Genomic DNA, 13,226 nt, shown 5'->3' on the forward strand with positions numbered 1-13,226 from the left:
CAGAAATGGTCTCCCTGCAACTGCGGTTCATTCACCAGAAGTCAAACATTGACAAAAGGCTATAGTATGCCATGCCAGTGTCAGAGACTCCTTCTGTGCACAGTCCAAATCAATTTCTCCTACTCTGTGCATTCACTCCGAGGAAATGCACCATTGGCTTATTCGTTTCTTGTCCACAGTGAGTGAAGAAGAACCAGTCAGCCGTTTTTGCAGGGCCTTCTTCCCTGGATGTTGTGAGTCTTGTGAGCCAAAACAAATGCAATCTGTACATTTAATGTTAAACTTAGCTGCCACCTTTTCCTCCATTCGCTCTGCTGCTTCTCATCGGCCACAAGCTCTCTAACTCACTCAATCACAGCAACAGCTATGCTACGGGGCTAGAGGATCCAGGGGGTCTGATCTATGGGTCTGATGCATATTAGCGATGTGACATTTAAGAAAAAATGGATTCTTTTGATAGCATTTTTAAAAAGAACGATGGGAACAGTCACAGCTGTGAGCCGTTCATTCTTTTTAATATACAAATATTCCACACTGCTTTCACATGACATGTGCCATCATAGGAGTCTGATGTCCAACGAGATCCATTCATATGACGCTTCTGAACGAAAAGTATTGTTCAGAAACAAAAACTCTTGAGTTTAATATAAAATGGTTTAAAAAATGTTCCCCGATGTCTTTAATCTTGTATGGTAAATTTTAAATATGCACATATTTTAATTATTATTATTAAATATTGTGAGTTTTTTGCATTAGGCTACTAAAATGTCCATATGTGGAAAATGTAAACCTGTTTTGCAATTACCGGTAAGTTAATTGTCTTCTGCTTAATTTTCATTGTGCCACAAAGTTTTTTGGTGAGGTAAAATCCAAAATAGTGATCTCACAGTCAAAGCATGGGGATATGGAGCCATTCTATGAAATAAATACAATAAAAACAAGCCAAATGAAAGTTATTACCAATTTTTGAGAATAGTTCCCATCAACAAAGTATACATTGGTGGGGTGTGTAAGTTTGAATTATTTTTGTCCAAATTTTACCTGATAATTTTTACCAGCAGTTATTTTCTTGATTAAAATTTAGTTATCCCTGATTAAATTTGAAAAAATAAATAAATATACGAGCGAGCCAGTCTATGGCTCTTTGAAAGGAATGGCTCCTCAGATCTTCAAAGAGCCATAAATCCCATCTCTAACGCACATAAAGAGCTGTTTCCCCCAAAGGGTACAAGTGGTACAGTACACCTTGGCCTCCCCTCCAATAACTAGGTCCGGTCTGTGCCTGTGCATGCGCACAACGGCACAAACTGGGGCAGGAGTGTAAATTTCTAAGAAAAAAAGTTGCAACTCTTCAGCTTTTTCTGAAGAACAGTAAACGGTAAGAAATCGCATTCAGAAACTAAAATAATGGTTTATATAGGCCAACCATCATTCTAGCTTACACAGCATTCCCGTTTAACATAGCTAGCTAGCAAACTAGCTAATTAGCTAGCGCTAATGCACATTCTAGTGAACGTTGCAGCTCCAGGTGATTTACTTTTTTAAGGTTTTGTAAAATGTCAAAGAAACTGCCAAAATTTAAAATAAATACAGAAAGAAGGCCCAGTAAACAAATTGCTGTACCAATACAAAAAAAAAAAAAAAAAAAAAAATCCGTTAAAAAACCTATAAGAAAAGACACAAATAAACTTTTTTGGGGGTCATTTTCAACTGTTTAAATTTAACTTTGTGTTAATATTACTGTTTATTTCATTTTCCATGTCAATTTAAATTTAATTATTTATTTGGTGATTTTTATTTTCCTCTTTTATTTTTATTCCAGTTTTTATTTCTGTATTATTTTCCCTCTATGTTTTCTTATCCCCAAAATGATTTATTCAATGTTGACGTTTTAAGCAAGGCACACACATTAAGATTATCGCGTTGTTTTTGTCCCAATTTCCCTCTTTCCGACCAAGGACACCAAACCCAGTTAAATAAGTTTTACAATTTTTTAAAATAAAATGATCCCGCTGACTGATGTATTTTAACAGTGAATTTGTTCTGACAATCAGCTCTGAAACGGGTTGTGGCCAACAATCGCAAATATTAAATTTGTTCAATATTCATAAAAACTCTCTAAAAATCTCCACGTGTATAAATAAAAAATAAATAAAAGAAAAATCTTGATTAGGCTACTGACAAATCGGCATTAGCTTATTAGTGACAACCGAATAAAGGGTGAGATAATGAATATAGCATTAACAGTAATTGTAAAAGTCCTCTGATGGCCCTATCGCCCCTCTAGAATTGTGTTAATGGTTTAGTCCACACCTGCGACGGTCGGTTGAACCGAATCGCAGAGGACAGCCAGAGAAAAAAGTTATGTATTTCCCGAAGAAAGAAAGAAAGTGAAGTAGCCAAAAAGAGAAGGATAAAATTGGGAGAGAAAAAAAGGGAGGGACAGGAGCTTCTCCCTCATTTCTTTCAAGAGGTGAGCAGCACCTGAACTAACACAGTTTGAACTAATGCGTCAGGATGCGTAATGAAGAAAAAACGTTTGGATTCATTTAGGGACAACACGGATTAATTTACTATCATATTCATTAGTTTATTACCGACTATCATTTGACTTTTCCAGACCTCACGATTAAAAAAACAGTTAAACTTTGTATCGATATTTTATTAATTTCCCAGTTATCAACCGTGGCATATTTGCTATCAGTGGTTTCCTTGTTATTTCAAGATTGTGCTAATTTTATCACACTATCTGGAAAACTGAATGCACCAGACCCCCAAACTGTAATGTTAACAAATAATCTACCACCAATTTTAAATAATAAAATGAAACAGGAGGACATTTTCCAGCTTAAAAACTATAATGAATGCCGATTATTAAGACAGTCTAATACAATCTTACTGTCAGTGCATTTGAGTTTGGTTTGATATTTTATTAAAAATGTCTGACCATAAAAAAAGGAATGTCTTATTATAATTATCACTTAATAACTTCATTCAGTGCATTAACTAGAAAAGAAGGGAATGGCATTAATCCAAAAGATATCCAGCCTGCATGTTCTAAGATACAAAGCAGAGAGTTCACAGTAAGTCAGGAGGTACAATACTAAACATGACATGTGTTTGTTGGTGTAGGCCAGCAAATGGTTTATTGCATATCAGTCTTGAACCTTTCAGTACCACTGCATCATTGCAATATATCAGTATTAGCAAAGCTTAACATCACAAACCACATGGGCCTCCGTTTCAGACACAGCAGCAGGTCCATCATCATGTTCAGATGATAGCACTGAGGATAGGAGACAAGCTGAGTATTCATGTAGGTAGTGAAGTTATTCAGTTTAGAAACGGGTCTTAGGATCAGTGGATTGGACTGATCTTGGGTAAACGGTACCATTTACCCAAGACCCACTGCAGAATGGGGGCGCTTGAAAATCCTGTAATGAAAAGTTTTTTTGTGTTCATTTTTAACGTCTAATTAGGTATTAAGATAATCAAAGTCAGTTTGCCAGACTGAAAGTGCAGAGAGATGAAATTTTGCCTTACAATAATGATGGATGTTCTTTCACCCCTCTAAAATTGTGCAAAATGGTTTAGTCCACCTGCACTGCTCTGTTAAATCTAGTTAGAGAGCCAGAGGAGGTGGTCATGTATTTCCCAAAGACAGTAAAATCTGGATATCAGAAAAGGAAGAAGAACAACAAGAAAAAAAAAACCAAAAACACAGGATAAAAAAAAATAGGTTGAGGACAGCAGCTTCTTTTTAATTCCTTAGAGACGAGGGTTGAAAAACACCTGAACTGTATAACACAGATTGAGCTGATAGCAGCAGTTGTCTGCATTCAAGACCTTAGGATTTATTTGGTAACAACACTGATCAGAAAGTAATTGAAATTATTACCGCAAATCATTTGATTTTACAGATTTCACAATAAAACAGTTCAACTTTGTATTGGTATTTTAGTAATTTCCCAAGTATCATTCATGACATATTTGGTATAAATAGATCCCTTGTAATTTCATGATTGTGGAGATGCTACTGGCATCACATTAGTAGGAAACCTGAATGCACCAAACCCCAAAGTCTTTGATGCTGATAACAAATGATCTACCACAAAATTTTAAAAATAATAAAACAGGAAGAGAATTTCCCGACTTTGAGGCCACAGTGACTGATGAACAAGTCTGTCTGATTATTATAATTCCTACTGTTAGTGCTTTTGAGTCAGATTTAGTACTTCATAAACATTTCTAACCTTGAAAAAGGGGAAAAGATCTGTCTTAAAATTATTACCAAATTATGTCTTTCAGTACGTTGAAAATAAGGGATTGACATGAATCAGAAAGCTGTCCAGTCTACATTACAAGATACAGAGTAGAAATTCACAGTAAGACAGGAGGTACAAAACATGATTGATGTGTTTGTTGGTGTAGCATAACAAATGGTTTATTGCATTACTATAGTATATATTGAACCTTTTAGTACCACTTTAACACTGTAACATAAGTATTAGTAAAAATTAACACCATGAACCACATGGTCCTCTGTTTTAGACACAGCAGCAGCCGGACAGTAAGATCATGTGTCTCCCTTGTTCTTTTTCATGTCTGTAGTTTCCTGTTTGAATTTGCTGTTACAGTGGTGTTCTGGATGGGCCAGGAGGTATCGTCACCTCTTCAATCTGCACTGTGAGTATAGCAAACCAGAGTATTTTTTGCCACTGTGGGCTGGTCGTGGACTTTTCACATTAGTGCCGGCTCCTAATGCCTGTGCAAATTTCCGAACACCTATGTTTACAAGAAAAAATGCGTAGATTTGCACAGATTAATCTGCACTGTCAAGTGTGGAAATAGAGGATGTATATGAAACCATGTAGGCTGTACGAAACCAGGTTGATCTTTTGCTTTGGTTTGCGATGTGTCTGAAACGTGACAGTAATATAGCTTAATGATGAATGAATGAATGAATGAAAAATACTTTATTAATCCCAAAGGGAAATTCAATATTGTAGTAGTAGTAATTTTTTAGTAAAACAATCACATTAATTAATTAAGGGCTTTGTTCTTCAGCCTGATAGCTGCTGGAAGGAAGGATCTTCTGTATCTCTCTGTCTTGCATCGGACTTGAACAAGCCTCCCACTGAACACACTCTGTTGTTTCGTCACGGCGTTGTGTAGAGGGTGTGAAGGATCTTCCATTATCTTCGTCAGCTTGTACAGAATTCTTTTTTTGATGATCAACTCCAGCGGCTCCAGAGTTACTCCAAGCACAGAACCGGCTTTCTTGATCAGTTTGTTAATTCTTTTCAAGTCTCTGGTTCTGATGCCGCTGCCCCAGCAGATTGCTGCAAAGCTGATTGCACTTTCAACAACAGACCTGTAGAACATTTGCAACATTTTGGTGCAGACGTTAAAAGATCTCAGCTTCCTTAAGAAGTAGAGTCTGCTCTGACCTTTCTTGTAAATGTACTCAGTGTTGCTTTTCCACTCAAGTCTGTTGTCCAGCTGAACTCCAAGGTACTTGTATTCCTCCACCACCTCCACCTCCTCTCCCATGATGGAAACACTTCTATGTGTGTTCTTGTTCCTCCTGAAGTCAACAATCATCTCCTTTGTTTTCTTGGTATTCAAGATGAGATGATTGTCACCGCACCATTTCACAAACTGACCGACCAGTTCTCTGTACTCTGCTTCTTGTCCATCACTGATACACCCAACAACTGCTGAGTCATCAGAGTATTTCTGCAGATGACAGAACTCAGAGTTGTACTTGAAGTCTGAGGTGTACAGCAGGGTTGGGCGATATGTAAATTTTTTTCAATCGCCTATCGCCAGTCCAGCAAATGGCGATAGGCGATATATTCGCGGACGTGACGTCAGAACTTTTTTGCGCGCTGAACACCTGTTGAAGCAATTTAGAAGACAAAAATGGAGGGACTTCACTTGGCCGAGTTTGAAAAATTGAATCACTGTAAAGACCCCATAAATAGGTTACAGTTATAGGTGAAAATAAAGAAGTTGGTCTTTGATTCCCACCATTGTGGTTATTGATTAAATAAACGTAATTAATTTCCGAGTAGCCTACTTCTGTCATTTTTTCTTTCTGTTAAGTTTGAGTAGCCTAAATTGGTGCTGCAATTGGAGGCAGGTCACAGGCGGGGTGGGAGGTTATGCACGGTCCTTTAGTGTGTGCGCGTGTGCACGAGACTTCTGAAAGAAGGCAGCACCAGGTATGGAGAGAGGCTGGATGATGGAAAAAAAAAAAAAAACTCCCGACACCTGCTGCACGAGCCACAGCGTGCGCCTGCGTTGTAGCTAACTAAACGTGTTGGCTCATGTACATACATACATATATATATATATATCTCTCTTAATATCGCTCTTATATAAACGATCGTCGAATGGCTCAGCCTATCGTCGATGGTCAATACATTCGTTCAATCGCCCAACCCTAGTGTACAGCGTGAATAGAAATGGTGAAAGTACAGTCCCTTGTGGTGTTCCAGTGCAGCTGACCACCATCTCAGACACACAACCTTTCAGTCTCACAAACTGTGGTCTGTTTGTGAGGTAGTCGTAAATCCAGGTGGTTGTGGAGGGATCCACCTGGAATTTCTGCAGCTTCTCACACAGCAGAGCAGGCTGAATCGTATTAAAAGCACTTGAGAAATCAAAGAACATAACCCTCAAAGTGCTGCCTGACTGGTCCAGATGAGAGTGGGCTCTCTGAAGCAGGTATATGATGGCATCTTCAACCCCAAGCCCATTACGGTATGCAAACTGTAGTGGGTCCTGAAAGGTCTTCACCTGCTTGCTGAGGTGAGCCAGTAAGAGTCTCTCCAGGACTTTCATGATGTGAGATGTCAGGGCGACTGGTCTGTAGTCTTTTGGTTCAGCTGGTTGTGGTTTTTTAGGCACTGGAACAAGGCAGGATGTTTTCCACAGCACCGGGATTCTTTTCTGGCTCAGGCTGGTGTTGAACAGGTGCTGGAGAATCGGACATAGCTGTTTTGAGCAGGTCTTGAGAACTCTGGGACTGACACCATCTGGACCTGCAGCCTTGTTCTGGTTCAGTTTCACCAGTTGTTGCATGACTTGGTTACAGGAGACAGACAGAGTGGAGGTGGAGGCAGAGGAGGTTTCAGGAAGTCCTGATGTGGAGGGAGAGGAGGTTGTGTCCAGGTCCTTGACTGAGCTGCAGGGTGACAGAGTGGAGGTGTGACAGGAAAGCTGTGGGCTCATGGAGGGTGTGTGGCTAGTTGGGGTTGAAGCAGGAGGTGAGCTAAACCTATTGAAGAACATGTTCAGTTCATTCGCTCTGTCCAGACCTCCATCAGTCTGATCCTCCTTTATCCCGAAGCCAGTGATCTTCTTCATTCCTGACCACACATCCCTCACATTGTTTTTCTGAAGCTTACTTTCCAACTTCTTCCTGTAGTCCTCCTTGCACTTCTTCATTTGTGTTTTAAGTTGTTCTTGTGTGGACTTCAATAACTCCCTGTCTCCATCCCTAAAAGCTTTCTTTTTGATGTTCAGCAGCTTTTTCAGGTCACTGGTGATCCAGGGTTTGTTATTGGGGAAGCACCTCACTGTTCTTGTTGGAACGGTGCTGTCCACACAGAAGTTAATATAATCTGTCACACACTCAGTCAAGGCATTGATGTCATCTCCATGAGGTTCACATAGGACGTTCCAGTCTGTAGCCTCGAAGCATCCTCTCAGAGCATCTTCAGCTTCATTAGACCAGGTTCTAATAGCCTTTCTAATGACTGGTTGTTGCTGAACGATGGGCTTGTAGGAGGAGGAGAGAAGAACTATGTTATGGTCTGATCTTCCTAAAGGTGGCAGGGCAAAGGAGCTGTATGCATTTTTAATATTTGCATAAAATAAGTCCAACGTTTTGTTTTCTCTGGTGGAGCAGCTGACAAACTGTTGGAAAGTTGGTAGAGTTGCAGAGAGGGAGATGTTGTTAAAATCTCCAGAGATCGCCACAAATGCGTTTGGATGTTGTGTTTGAAGCCTGGCCACTACAGAGTTAATGACATCACAGGCTGCGTCTGGAGCGGTACCAGGTAATATATATACCGCTACCAGAATAACGCATGTGAACTCTCTGGGTAAATAATACGGGCGGAGACTCACAGCTAGCAGTTCAATGTCTCTTTTGCAGATCTTCTCTTTAACAGTGACATGTTCAGGATGACACCAGCGCTGGTTTACCAGCACCGCAATTCCACCTCCCTTCAGCTTCCCGCTGAGTTGTTTATTGCGGTCTGCACGGACCGTCCTGAAGCCGTGTACAGACGCATTACAGTCTGGGATGTGTTCATGCAGCCATGTCTCGGTGAAGCACATAATACTGCACTCTCTGTATTCTTTAAGAGACCTGGTTAGCACCTGAAGTTCATCAATTTTGTTAACTAGCGATCTCACGTTTCCCATAACAACCGTTGGAAGAAACGGTTTGAATCGCCACCGTTTTAACCCTAACCCTAACCTAACAATCCATCCATCCATCCATCCATCCATCCATCCATCCATCCATCTATCTATCTATCTAATAATAGTCAGACTATATGTACTCATATAAATGTTAAAAATGTGTTATAAATTTCCATGGGGCTTGAACCTACAACTTGAGATTAAAAGTGACTCTAACAGCCCAAATGCTCCACTAAACATGGCAGTTATTTCAGCTCTAAGTTAATCATCAGATCAATGTGTGGAAAAGGGCATTTTTCAAAGAAAACCAGCCTGAGCTTATCCAGAACATATGATATTGAGCCTGTGCAAATGCAGGGTGAAAAACGCTTTATGGTTTACCTATGCTCACTTGTCTCTGTGGCGCAATCGGTTAGCGCGTTCGGCTGTTAACCGAAAGGTTGGTGGTTCGAGCCCACCCAGGGACGACATGTCTTTTCTCTGGTGGCTTCCTTTCTTTACTCCTTTTCTTCTCTGTTGTCTTTATCTTACTTATTGCACTCTAAGGATTTACACTCCTGTGTTGTAAAACCATTTTACCATAAAGTTTACAAGGACAGAGAAATTAGGTCTCTCCTCTATGCAGTAAGTGCTGCTGCATTTCATCAAAGAAGCTAGCTATCTGTGTCCCTGCATGCCTTTTCATCTCAGCGCAGAGCAGTCACATGTTGCACCTCCCCCCGCTTCCTTTGTTTTCAAGCAATCAGGCACCGGCCAGCAACACACACACCACTATTTGGTAAGGAGTGTGGACCAGAATGTCCAGTTCAGGCCCATAAAGAGACTGCTGAGGGGGCAAGTGCTGAAAATCAAAAAGGGGCACATCAAACCAGATTTTAAAAGACTGCATGTGAAGCAGGAATCTGATAATGACACAGCTGTCACAGTTGCAATTAACTACATATTTGTAACACAATGTACTTTTAAATACTGCAACGGTGCCTGATTGCTTTACCTGCCAGCTGAGTCACATGACAATCAAAACACAGGAGGAGGGAGGAGGTGCAACGTGTGACTGCTCTTTGATGAGATGAAAACCCAAACACCTAATTTCTCTGTCCTTGTAAACTTTATGGTAAAATGGTTTTACAACACAGGAGTGTAAATCCTTAGAGTGCAATAAGTAAGATAAAGACAACAGAGAAGAAAAGGAGTAAAGAAAGGAAGCCACCAGAGAAAAGACATGTCGTCCCTGGGTGGGCTCGAACCACCAACCTTTCGGTTAACAGCCGAACGCGCTAACCGATTGCGCCACAGAGACAAGCGAGCACATATAAACCATAAAGTGTTTTTCACCCTGCATTTGCACAGGCTCAATATCATATGTTCTAGATAAGCTCAGGCTGGTTTTCTTTGAAAAATGCCCTTTTCCACACTTTGATCTGATGATTAACTTAGAGCTGAAATAACTGCCATGTTTAGTGGAGCATTTGGGTTAAAGCTGGGGAGTACTGGATGTCCTAATGGACGACTTATCTTTCAGGCAAAATGAAGCTGATTTTGGATGCTGTTGATATACGTATTTCAGCACAGTTGATCAATCACTGATGTACAATGATAATTATTCGATATTATTCAATAATAAATAAAATTATAACAATATAATATATTATGTCCATTATCATATCGAACAGGGAGGCAGCTGATTGGAGGATGTCCTTTACCATAATGAACTGGGAGGCAGCTGATTGGAGGATGTCCATTATCATATCGGGCAGGGAGGCAGCTGATTGGAGGATGTCCATTATCATATTGAACTGGGAAGCAGCTGATTGGAGGATGTCCATTATCATATCGAACTGGGAGGCAGCTGATTGGAGGATGTCCATTACCATATCGGACAGGGTAGACTGCGGATTGGAGGATGTCCATTACCATAATGGACAGGGAGGCAGCTGATTGGAGGATGTCCATTATCATATCGGGCAGGGAGGCAGCTGATTGGAGGATGTCCATTATCATATTGAACTGGGAAGCAGCTGATTGGAGGATGTCCATTATCATATCGAACTGGGAGGCAGCTGATTGGAGGATGTCCATTACCATATCGGACAGGGTAGACTGCGGATTGGAGGATGTCCATTACCATATCGGACAGGGTAGACTGCGGATTGGAGGATGTCCATTACCATATTGGGCAGGGAGGCAGCTGATTGGAGGATGTCCATTATCATATTGAACTGGGAGGCAGCTGATTGGAGGATGGCCATTATCATATTGAACTGGGAGGCAGCTGATTGGAGGATGTCCATTATCATATCGGACAGGGAGGCAGCTGATTGGAGGATGTCCATTATCATATTGAACTGGTTGGAGGATGTCCATTATCATATTGAACTGGGAGGCAGCTGATTGGAAGATGCCCATTACCATATCGGACAGAGTAGACTGCCGATTGGAGAATGTCCATTACCATATTGGGCAGGGAGGCAGCTGATTGGAGGATGTCCATTATCATATTGAACTGGGAGGCAGCTGATTGGAGGATGTCCATTATCATATCGGACAGGGAGGCAGCTGATTGGAGGATGTCCATTATCATATTGGACAGGGTAGACTGCGGATTGGAGGATGTCCATTATCATATTGGACAGGGAGGCAGCTGATTGGAGGATGTCCATTATCATATCGGACAGGGTAGACTGCGGATTGGAGAAGGAGAGCAGACTATCCTGTCACCCTCGTTTCGAACCCCTCTTCGGCCGGTTTGTTTTTATTATAATTTTTCTACATCTGTTCTGCAACAATCTTCAGTCATAGTGCCTTCCTGGACTATAATCGAGGGAGTGTGTTGAGGAGGAATGTATACTTGCTATTCTCGACACCCGCTGCGCTGTAGATATTGGTTGTCATTGCTTCAGATTACCAGATCCTTTTAATTTGAATTAGCTATGTTGGAACAGAGAAAAATTTAAAATCAGCAGGACAGCAGCCCTCAAGGAACAACAATGGGCATGGCTAACGAACCTGAGGTTATTCTTCTTTTCTTCTTCTTCTTCTTCTAATTATGGTATAAGTATTATTATTGAGGTTTTGATGTTATTTTGTTATTATGGCCATTATTGTTATTACTAATCTTAATTATATTGCTCAATATTTGGTTGTTATGTTAATTTGTTAAATATATTTATGTTTCATCTTGTCTGCTATGGAGCAAAGAGAATTGTGATAATATTTATCATTTATAATCTTATTGTTATTTTGTTGAGATTTGTACATCTATAGAAAATGCACGAAAAGTGGGGAAGCAGGATAATGACAAGGAGACGAAATTGATACGGGGAGAAGGGGTGGGATTCAATAACCTTAGCCCTCTTCCCACTCATTTTTGTGCACTGATGCATTTAATTAAAGGTTGAACTGGTTTTGTTTCGCTCTGTTCAAATAAAAGACACTGCTAAAACCGAAACTGATGTAATTTCCTCGGTAAAGACAGACCCACTGTATATTTCAATTGACAGCTTAGCTTTCTGAATGGCAGAAGCAGTTCAAAAGTGATGTATGCATAAATTACCAAAAGGGTCTAAAGCCATTGACAATATTAATTTATTTGATTAGGTCATAATATGCAAAAAAGAAGAAACAAAAACAGAAATCCACTAGATCATAATGAATAAATATATTAACCTTTATTATTAGAATGCAAAAAAAAGTCATAAAAGGAATTCGCCCAACGTGGGGCTCGAACCCACGACCCTGAGATTAAGAGTCTCATGCTCTACCGACTGAGCTAGCCGGGCTATAAATGCTAGTTGTAAAGATAGTTTAAAAAAAACAGCACAATGCCCCCTTGTGGGTCTCGTGAATACCAGCCTATTTCTAAAAAGTTTGCTGTGTTAAAAATTGATATGTATATATATATATATGAATATATATATATATATATATATATATATATATATATATATATATATATAAAACAGAATATAATAACTCGTAATTCTTGCAAGCCAAATTTTTTTCGCAGTAGAACATTGGTAACAGGTCAAATACTGAAAGTATGATCATTTCCCCTTTGTTTTTCTATTTTTTGTTCAAGACAAGAAGGGGACCCTGCAACTGTCTCCTTAAAAGAGGCGATGTTACACAGTGGTAAGGATCACCAAACTTAAGATGAGCTCGTACTTAAGAATATTTCACTTTAAACATATGTACATAACATTTTGATATTTGTATTATGTACGACGGGGTTTTAGGGCCACATTAAGAGAATGTTTTTTCACAAGCTTCGAGAGTAAAGTAATATTATGGGAATGAAGTTGTAATTTTACGAGAAAAAAAAGTCGGAATATTACGAGAAATAAAGTCGTAATATTACTAGAATAATGTCGTAATATTACCAGAAAAAAGGTCGTATTATTAAAAGAATAGAGTCGTAATTTTACTACAATAAAGTCGTAATTGTACCAGTTCCAGCCATTCCCCCCTATGCAGAAGCAAAGATTTCCTCCAAGTCCGCCTGCTTATTTTGCAGAAAAGATTAATTTTCTAGCAGATTATTTTCAAAGTCCTGATAATATTGATAATGTGATGCGGATGTGCCAAAAGATAAAGCATCTCGTAAAATTACGACTTTAATCTCGTAATACTACGACTTTATCTCGAAGCTTGTGAGAAAATATTTTTCTTAATGTGGCCCTGTCGTAGTTATGTCCATAACTGCATGGAAGGAGAAGATGTTTTTTTTTTTAATGCAAATAAAGCACCGCCAGATGGCGCCGTCGCACTATAATAGCGCTAACTCGCTG

The 13,226-nt window shown here is 39.7% G+C and overlaps 1 protein-coding gene and 3 non-coding genes across 4 annotated transcripts in view; 2 read left to right on the forward strand and 2 right to left on the reverse strand.

The window, feature by feature from the left end:
• The first annotated feature begins 2,380 nt into the window (after positions 1-2,380).
• c5h20orf27 (chromosome 5 C20orf27 homolog) overlaps positions 2,381-13,226 on the forward strand; it is a 38,687-nt gene continuing 27,841 nt past the window's right edge. Inside the window, exon 1 of the mRNA XM_041984981.1 lies at positions 2,381-2,473. The gene's annotated coding sequence lies outside the window, so the exon portion shown is untranslated. The remainder of the gene's footprint in view (positions 2,474-13,226) is intronic.
• Positions 8,833-8,906, forward strand: trnan-guu. The gene has a single exon. It is a non-coding gene; the product is annotated as a tRNA-Asn (tRNA).
• trnan-guu lies at positions 9,666-9,739 on the reverse strand. Its single transcript has one exon. It is a non-coding gene; the product is annotated as a tRNA-Asn (tRNA).
• Positions 12,146-12,218, reverse strand: trnak-cuu. The gene has a single exon. It is a non-coding gene; the product is annotated as a tRNA-Lys (tRNA).

Source organism: Melanotaenia boesemani, chromosome 5 (genome assembly GCF_017639745.1).
Source record: "Melanotaenia boesemani isolate fMelBoe1 chromosome 5, fMelBoe1.pri, whole genome shotgun sequence".
In the NCBI taxonomy this organism is placed as follows: domain Eukaryota; kingdom Metazoa; phylum Chordata; class Actinopteri; order Atheriniformes; family Melanotaeniidae; genus Melanotaenia; species Melanotaenia boesemani.